The following is a 10,470-nucleotide window of genomic DNA, read 5'->3' as shown; positions in this document are numbered from 1 at the left end:
ACTCCCATGATCAAAACTATTCGGCAACATATGATATTGAAAATGATATTAAAATAATTAACATTAAGCAAAAAATAACACAAAAATATATAACAAACTAACATGTTTGGTTCTTTGAGGGACATCCTTCACTTGAGAGGAAACAAACCGATGGCCTTGATGCGCTTGTAACCATTGGTGCTCGGTATCTGATTTGCAACATTGACTATCTGTGAACAACAAACAATCAACAAAAATACTTGTATGAATATCTTAGATTGTGACTTCTAGACTGAATTAAAATAAAAAATGGCGACCATACAATATCCTCCACATAAGTATTATATTCCTCCTGACTTTCTTATCATTTTTCTTATATTTCTGAGAGAGTCCAAAATGTAGCTCTTCTCCTCCTTGAGATCAGACACACAAGCTAACCAATGGTTACCATCTTTGCCGATTGTGAAAAAAACCTACATAAAAGCAAAATGATTTACATAGGTAAGTAACTAGGATATGCATGGTAATTAGTATTTTATGCATATATTATCACAGTTTGGACATTAGTAACTTTACCTTCTCAATAGTAGCTCCATCTTTTGGCGTGTAGTGCATCTTAAGATGAGGGCACCAAACAAAGTTTACCTCGTTAACCTTTAATTGTGGCTTAGCATACTGACAAATTAAAAAAATAAGTTAATAAACTATACTAACAAATATATGACATCTGTTTTTTCTTTTGGAACATAGTTGAGATGACATATTATTCCTCACAAAAATGAAGTAAAAAAGGGAAAAGTAAAAAGTAAATTCAAAATGTACTACTTAGATACATACCCTCACTGTTGAAGGCAAGTACAGAATATCTGGTCGATTATATGTACACATAACACCAAACATGTCAATCACCTACAAATGTAAATATTGTTACAAAATTTTGATCACCTATCTAGTCGATTAAATGAAAAATGTTTATATACTAACCGTATCCCTTATCCATTGACGATTTTGCAAACTTTTCATTGCTTTTTTAACAGACATTCATCCATTCAAAGGGCCACGATAATTTCATCCAAATACCTAAAAACCAATACAATTAGCACAACTTCTAAAACAAAAATCAAACAAATATGTAATAAAAGTTTAGAAATTACTTGTCATCCTTGCGGGCATTGATTACCCGAGCCAATATTTCTGTGTCTAACAACTGACATTGATGAGTATCCTTGGTGGCACCTCTGGGATTCTTTCTTAGATTTTGGAAGTCTTGATTACCAGCAAAAGACAACAACTCATAACATGCCCTTGTACCAAAAACCTTAACTTGGTTGTTCTACAAAACAAGGAACATTGATTTATACTACTCATATACATACAAGTAAATAAATAGGGAAAAACATTGTAAAGCAGCTTACATCTTGGAGTCCCAACACACAAGTCCTTCTTTCTCCTTTGTATTTCTCCAACAACCGCATGAGGTAAATTCCTGAATCACTTCCATTACCAAGATTTGACCTCAGAATAATCTCCTCTGGCTTCATGTCACGGACAGCCACTATAGACGGCATTTTCTTGAGCAAGCATTTAATAATAAAGTCTTTCTGCATAGGACATATAAATTCAAACATTTCTCAAAAATGCAAATAATATTAATATCGTATGATAGCATCAACAAAACAAGTAGGCTGAAATGTGGATACCGTAGGCTCAATACTTGGTGCAAAATTTACCATCTCTGGCCTCATCAAATGTAAGATTTCCAACTTCTTTGTTAGGAAGTTGAAACACATTGCAAATGGCTTCTCGTAAACTATAGGTACAAAGATCTGCAAATGTATAATATTTGTTCTTAAAAAATGTCTATATCAGAAAACCATACAAGAAGGTTAGCAAATGTAAATACTTACCAAAGATGCCCCCGTAAAATTGTCATCAATTTGAGAACTTACTTCACTAGACAGTGGGAGATACAACCTAGAAGGTGAAGTATGCGCTCTAATTGTTTCACATTTATTCAAAACGCAACACCAGGCATGTATCACTTGTTTAGGCACTATATCACCTGATACTAGCATCTTCAAATTTGCTCGAGTAACTGAAATGTCTGTACCAATTTTGAACAGGATCTCACTGCATACATAATTGTTCAATCAAAAATGAAATGAGAAAATAAATTAAGAAAAGTAATGACTGTATCTACCTAACTATAAATATGAAATGAAGAATTGTTTGGAATGTATCTAGCAAGAAATTTGAAGTACCGTACAAACCTGTCATCAGAAAATTCAGAAAATACATAGTCCAGTGCTTCTCTCTCATTTTTATTCACCTTGCCGTCAAGTCTGATACTTCTTTGAAGAAAAGGAGATCGAAAAGCTCCTGTCTGAACTCTAACCCTCTTAGCCCTTGTTGGTTCATCTGGGGGCAAAGAAAAAAGTGGTACAACTTCAAGTGGCTCCACATTTACATTTATATTTAAAGCATCATCAACGATCTTTTGCAAAACATCTTCTTGTGATTCTGAGCTAATAACTAGTGGGAATTCAGTTGGGGTCAAGAGATCAGGTGATGGACACACAGGAGGAGTAAACACTGGTGGGGAGTCATGTATAAGCCTTGGCGATCGACGAAATGAGGTTCCCGCTTGTGCTGTTTTCTCAACATTCAACGGTTCAGACTCCTCCTTTTGTGACTCGGATTCCACAAGGATAGGAGAAGTTGACTTAGACAATTTTTCGGATGGAACAGATTCTGCTTTCTTCAGACGCACCATGATGGAATCCACAAGGTTAGCAGATTTTGCTTTCTTTACAACGTTTTCATCTACAACGTGTAAACCATCACACATATTTTTAACATCTTCTTTCGATTCGAGCTTAGTAGTTTGAATGAAGGTGGTGTAAAAGCTGATGGGGATTGGTGTGTAAACCTTGGTGATCGACGGATTGAGGTTGAAGCTTCTGCTCTTTTCTCAAAATTCAGCGGTTCAAACAAGTCCTTTTGTGATCGAGAGTCCGAAGGATAGGAGAAGTTGACTTTGGCAAGTCCGGAGCGGAGTCTTGGAATCGAAAAGGTTAAGCGATTTTGATTTCTTTGAACATTACTCTCCATATGTTCGTCTGCAATGTGTAAACCATCCTCGTGTGACTTTTTCTCAACAACTTGATGTGGTTCTGAACTTTGAAGTTTACACGAAGGGGACTGGTGTGTAAACCTTGGTGATCGACGGAACAAAGTTGAAGCTTTAGCTGTTTTATCAATATTCAACGGTTCACACAACTCCTCTTGTGACTGGCAGAAACCGATAGTAGATTTCGCTTTCTTGTTAACATTACTTTGAACATTAACCGGTCGTTTTCCCAAGGCAGTTTCTAATTTTACAACAGCTGCCCACAACTCATCTTCAGATTCAAATGACTTGCCATTTAGCTTAGATCATGGATTAGATTTCTGACTGTCATGTTCATCTTCATTAGAAACTGTTTCCTTTTCTTTATCTTTTTCAGTGTCATCTGTTGGTTGTGATGAAGGACAGCATGCACCAAGAGCTTCATCCATTAAAGCTAGATGTTGTAAAAGTTTAGAGTCAGGGTGAACAACTTTGGCTGCTTCCAAAGAATTTGTGAACATTGCATAAGAATCTGCAAGAATAGTTGCGCATTCCGCGTAACCTTGATAGCATTTATCCGCTTAGTATCAGTCCGACCAACCTTTGAGGAAGCCTTCACTTCATCATCGACTCTGTTTTTTGCTTGATTAGAATACTCGCAGCACCGCTGATGGAACAATGAAACTTATCTCCTTAACTACACCCTTGACAAACCGAGGAAGAACAGCTCCTGTTCCAAACCCATCTTGCATCTCAATCTTAAGCCTCTCTGAAATTTTAACTTTTGTCCAATTTGCTAGCGTGGGGAAGACACGAGGAACTGAGAAAAACTTGTAGGACACCCTATCTAAATAACAAAAGACAAAAACCATGATGGGACCTCCAAACCAATCATTCTTCGAACTTCTCCACGAGTTAACACTTTCAATAAACCGTTTTCGGTAAACCCACACCCAGTTTAACATTTGAACAGATGAAACATCCTTAAGACATTTCAGGACTCGAAGACTTGCAAGGGTCCCCTTTACACCCATAAGAAAAGTAGAAACAACAAATACAATGAAGTTCCTTTTAAATCGCTCCCCGCCCTCCTTTTGCGTGATAAGCGGACTAAGGATGTCCTTAGTCTCCATCGTGCCCGCTTCTTTATCAAATTGTTTCATCCAACTACTCTTCAACTCAAGAAAATCCTTATCTTTATCATTTAAGGAAGCTATTTGGACTTCATTTCCACTGATTGGAATACCGGTTGTCAAATGAATATCTTCATCTGTTATATGAAACTGACCTTTCATATAAGAGCAAGACGCAGAATTAAAACGGGTAACAAGCCAATGACCAAGAGCACCCGGCACCATATCTGTCTTGAGAGTGAGAAGGCCACCAAATCCCATGTCTTTAATATCAGATACTTGTTTCTCACTTAAACCACTGTTGATAAATGACATCAGCATTTTAGGAGACATACGAGTACGTAGAAAACAATGTCCACCACCATCATCATCATTTCTCTTCCTTTTTCTTGGTTCTCTTACATAGTTTTGCCTCGTAATAGCTTGTTCTTTGCTTGTACTCGCACCATGATTGCTGATCGTTAAATCCATCGTTTCTGTATATGTAAAACAAGAGATTAGTGTTGTAGGAAAGTGTATGGGAATGCCCAAAGTCGTGAACCCGACAACTACTTTCTTTACCTTATATGTAGCTTCCCTAAGATGTGTAACTAGCAGCTCAAAAGAATGTATATATCTCCAAACAGATAAAACAAGGTAAAAGATAAATAGCCAAGTTTATCTTCTATCTCCATATTATATTGCTTTATCTTATAGTTGTATATCTAGCACATTAAGACAATGTATGTAGCTGATCAAATATGTGTGTCTAGCAGTTTAGATAAGTGTATGTAACTGCCAAAAGTCGTGTATCTCAGAACTAAGAACAGTGTATGTAGCAGGCTGAAGATGTGTAACTAGTGACTCGACAAAGTGTATGTATCTTAAAACAGATCAACAGGGTAAAGGATATCTAGCCAACTTTGTCTTCAAGGTCTATATCTATCAGATCAAAAACAGTGTATGTAAATGCCCGAAGTCGTGTAACTAGCAGCTCAAAACAGTATATATATCTTGAAAAAAATAAACAGAGTAAAGGCTATCTAGCCAAGTTTATCATCTATCTCCAGATTATATTGCGTTATCTTGTGGGTGTGTAGCTAGCACATTCAAACAGTGTATGTAGCTAATTAAATATGTGTGTCTAGAAGTTTAGAAAAGTGTATGTAACTGCCAAAAGTCATGTATCTCAGAACTAAGGTAAGTCTATCTAGCTAGCAAAACAAAGTGTATGTAGCGAATTTAAGATGTGTAACTAGTGACTTCACAAAGTGTATGTATCTTAAAACAAATCAATAGAGAAAGGTTATCTAGCCAACTTTATCTTATGGGTGTGTATCTCGCGCAGATCTAAAAAACAGTGTATGCAAATGATTTAAGATTGTGTACCTAGTTATTAACTAAAGCGGAACTCGTTAGTAATAGAGAGGGGAGAAAGTGTATCTAGCTAGGTGAAGGTGTGTGTCTAGAAACATCAACAAAATGTAAACAATTAAGAGCGGCAAAATACAAAAAGAAAAAGTGGGGGGGGGGGGCAGGGTATCATAAAAAATTAACAAAATAAAATTGTAACAACAGAAGGAAGTATAACAGATGTAAAAGTCAATGAAACTCATAATTAAAGAACATTGCATTTGGAAATACATAACAAGTTCATAGAAAAAGTGAACCATTCCATATTGAAAATAAAGTACAGGGATTACATTAAATTTAATATTATCCAAAATGTTAAACTAAGAAGGTTGACAAAGACATCGATTATAATTAATAAACAAGTACTGACTACCTAAAGGGCCACATTAAAACCTAAACATGCAAAGCCCTAATTACAAAAAGTGGGAACACATGAGCTATATATACAACATCAAAGGTAAATCAAGAAAGGATATGTTGTCACGAGTGACTAGTAAGTCCGCAGCAATGCCAATGGCTCTATCTTGTTCCTCACTAGAAGCAGCTAAAGCATGCAACGACTCATTCACTTTGGCGCGTGCAACATCATCAAGAACAGTAAGATGAGTACTCTGAGATGGATTTTTTGCTTGCTGAAAATGCACTAAGAATTTGGCAATCATATCCTCCGTTAAGAAACATTTGCATGTTTGGAAGACTATTCTAGGACCCCTACGAATAATGCGAACACCATTCACATCATTTATGTCTACAGTAAGCCAATAAGCCATGCTAACACCAGGTGCACTTGGGTGTATCAGAAACAGTTGAGCCCAATTTTGACATACGAGCGCCATATGTGTTTTATCTTCATGAAGATCAATTTTAGAGAAGATTTTATGAATAAGATCTTGATTATTAAACACAGAATCATATGCTTGATAGTGACGGCCAGTCACTATAACGTCCTTTAACGGAGAAAAACAGAAACCCATAGCTGATTGTTTCTCACTGACATAAAGGGCACGAAACGACTGTTGATCCTCATCAAGAAGATTGACAACACAACCATTGCACCAAGTTGCCATACTTGGATATGAAACAACTGAAAATAGAACTATTAGTGACACAAAAAATTACGAAAATGTGTGTAAGCGACGAATATAAAAAATGGACTAAAAAGTGTATATAGCCACCTAAATGTGTGTTTCTAGAAGCATTTCAAACTGTATCTAGCAACCTAAACAAAAGTTAACAGGGGTGTATCTAGCTTGAGAATTGAGTGTATATACCTATGTGAAGGATTGTATCTAGGGTGAGCAAATAAATTGCGGGGTTTGTATATAGACGACGCTTTTGATTTTGGTTCATTGAGTCAAAGGTAAAATACATTGTCTATGGTGGCCAATATTTTCTCACAACAGACAGGAATACAAAAAACAAATGAAAAAGAAAAGTAAGGCAAAAATCAACATTGTAAACAATGACAAAGTAAAGTGTATATAGCCAGCTAAAGGTGTGTTTCTAAAAGCATTTCAAACTGTATCTACGTACCCCAAGACAAAAATACAGAGAATGAGATGAAATCTGAGTAAATATACAAGTTAATAGGGTGTATCTAGCATAACGAATGAGTGTATACGACAACATAAAGGATTCTATGTAGCTTGACAAGATAAACTCAGGCTTTCACTACCAGGTTCCGATAATCGATTTGAAAAATAATCGGAACTAAAATTGTATCAACAAATGCACAGCAATAAAGGATTGAACAGTTGTACCAACCAATAGCTTATGAAAATGAAAATTTAACATTATTATAATAATGAAAAAGGGAAAAATAATCACAACTGCAGTTGAACAATGAAAATCGGGAAAAATTAGGGTTGCAAAAGGGGGAAACATACAGTAAGGATCGAAGAAAGATATGCCGTCACCGTCGCAGAGCAGACGTAGAGCCGTCACCGTCGCAGAGAAGACGAAGATCCGTCGCCGTCCTCGTTAGTTATGAGAGAGAGTGAGAGTGAGTTTTAGTTGGAGAAAGGAAAATGACGGGGGTGTCTAAATCTGATTTAGTAAGGGGTTGGGATTTTTAGTTCGCACAATTCGCACCGAACTTTAGGTTCGCACAGGATCCTATTTCTATATGTATATATGTATATATATATATATATATATATATATATATATATATATAGAATCAGGATCTCGTGCGAACTATTTTACAATGCGAACTGTACGAACTAATCAATAATAGACAGATTTTATATCAAAGCCCAATCACAATCATTAATAACCAGTGGATATAGTCAGATGGAAATCCCTTACCCCTTAAACAATAAAAACAAACGACGTGTGTCCCTAACCCATCACCTTTCATCTTTATTCTCTCATTCCTATCACCACTGACCAATGTCGTCGTCGCCGCCGGTCAACACTATCAACGACGACCAACCACCGACAACTACCCGCTTCACCGGTGACGTCAAACTATAATAATTTTCAATTGCCTTCACTCCTTTATATTTTTCTCCCTTCACAACTCCAGTTCTGATCACCTCGCCGGCAAACCAGACACACGTCGGGTACCTGCATTTGACTATTCCCTAGATCTACATAAAACGAAATAGAATTTCGAAAAAATAATGCTATTTCTGGCAAGGTCGTAAAACTTCGAATCTGGAAACATCCTCGTCGGCGAAATTTGATTCTACTAGTGACGGTGGGCTAGTGGCTATGGTTTGTGATAGTTCAGGTGGTAAATGACTTAGAGAGGCTATGTGGGATGTCGGGTGAATGTTGTGTCGGAGATACGACATTCAGATCTCAAATTTCGGAAAAAAAAATCAAATACATTGACAAGGCTTGAGGTGGTGATGATGGTAAGACGGGGAATGGCGTTGGGGCTGGTGGTCAAGAAAGTCGCGTCAGTTTTTGGTCGTAGTGATGGTATTGGTGTTAGGATAGTTGTACTTGTGTGGTGGTGGTAGGCTTGTGGTGGTGATGATCGTAGTAAGTTGGCGGTGGTGATGGTGGCAGTAATATGGCGGTGGTGATGGTGGCAGTAATATGGCGGTGGTGATAGTCGTGATTATATGACGGCGGTAGGCTGGCGGTGGTGGTGGTGCTGACGACAGTAGTCGTGGTGGTGGTAGTTGTGGCGGTGGCGGCGGTGGTGCTGGTGGTGGGAGGAGTGGTCGTGGTGGTAGTGGATACACAATATAACACCGTAGATACATTTAGTATTACTACTGGATACTTTTAGTACTGCCACTGGATACATGTGTACCCAATGGTAGTACTAAATGTATCCAGTAGTAATATCAAATGTTTCTAGGTAGTTCGTACGGTTCGCACCGTAATTCAGTTCGCACGGGATCCCGCCCCTATATATATATATATGATAAGATTACTATCTTCGTTCAAATTAGTTGTTGGGAGAAGTACTTTACTTATAGAGAAACAAATGTTTGGGTTGGAAAGAGTGATACGCAATTTAATTTTGAATGTTATATACTCTTATTGTTTTACTCCCTTAACGTCCACTTTAGGAGGTAAAATTCGTAAATTTATAGAGTTTTAATCTGCCAACTTTGAAATGAGGGAATAACGACCAAGTCAAATAGGATCTACATAGTATAAAAGCTAAGTGTTTTTTCTTGACTTCTGATTGGCGGCTGAGTTTTTACATGCGGGTCCCTCCATGTTTTCTTATTTAATTTAATTACCTTCTCTCCTCAACACACTTCCTATTTCTATCTCTCATTCCTATTTTAATTACTTAACATAAGTTAAAATATCACGATTTACATAAAATATTGCAATTTACATGCATTCAACGGGTCTAACATGTCAAATACCTTTAATATAATTCTAATAAAATAGAGTTGTATCTAATATTCAAATCTAATATTTATCAAATATTCGAATCTCCAAATATGGACTATTTATATTATCACGGTATTGAACACTTAATTACGCTCAATTATATATTCATGTATATAATAATAGCGCCTGCTATTACAACCCATGCATTTTGCACAGGTATAAAACTAGTTTATCTCTAAAGATGAGATAGCATGACGGCAAAGAGATCATTTAAGTTTTAGCTAATTTAATTAGTTAAACCATTGTATTAACGTATTGTGAAACTCATGATATGACAAAGATATTAAACCTATCTATTAGTCCTAACTAATTTTAGAAGGGATAAGTGTAAGTGGGGTTTTTTTTTAGCAAAGGTTAAGAAACAAAAATAATGAAGCACTTTGTTAATGTTTGTTTACCGCATTTTGTCATTCACTTGTTCAATTGCCTCTTCAACTTCCTTAGCCTTATAAACTAAACCTGACAAAAATTACTTGGATTCAATGATCCGCTCTGAATATGACCCGAACCCGAAATAACCTGACTAAGACCAAATTCTTGCAAACCCAACCCAATTGACCCGTTTGCCATGTAGTTACCACACTAATCCAACCACCAAGTTTTTCCAGTAACATCAAAGCCCACCATGACCTGACATCACCACCCATTTGTTGAGGCCAACAACCCCACTCACTCTCACCAACGACAGCGAGCAGAAGAGTCACTTGTGGTGTTGGTTGTGGTAGTGATTGTTTTCGTGGTCAATGTGGCAACGGATGGAGAAATATTTGAACCTTTTTGTGTTTAATAATGGATGTCAATAGAAGCTAATTACCCTTCTCAAACCAAACGCCTCTAAATATCGACACACAAAAATGAAACATGTCTACCCTTTCTTTACAGCTGTCAAAAAAAAAAAAAAAAAAAAAAAATGAAACATGTCTAACAATAACACCCTGAACTAATAACCGGGCTTCAAATTGGCTGTACGCCTGTACCAAAACCAAATCG

General features: G+C 36.8%; 1 long non-coding RNA gene across 1 annotated transcript; it reads right to left on the bottom strand.

The window, feature by feature from the left end:
• Positions 1-364: 364 nt before the first annotated feature.
• On the bottom strand, positions 365-889 carry LOC141633211 (uncharacterized). The gene is made up of 3 exons (XR_012538018.1): positions 817-889; positions 556-654; positions 365-452 (listed from the first exon to the last, which is right to left on the bottom strand). It is a non-coding gene; the product is annotated as an uncharacterized LOC141633211 (long non-coding RNA).
• Between the last annotated feature and the right edge of the window lie 9,581 nt (positions 890-10,470).

The sequence above is a fragment of the Silene latifolia genome, chromosome Y, assembly GCF_048544455.1.
Source record: "Silene latifolia isolate original U9 population chromosome Y, ASM4854445v1, whole genome shotgun sequence".
NCBI classification, from domain to species: Eukaryota; Viridiplantae; Streptophyta; class Magnoliopsida; order Caryophyllales; family Caryophyllaceae; genus Silene; species Silene latifolia.
Note: the sequence above shows the minus strand (reverse complement) of the source record. Positions and strands in the feature narration are given on the sequence as shown.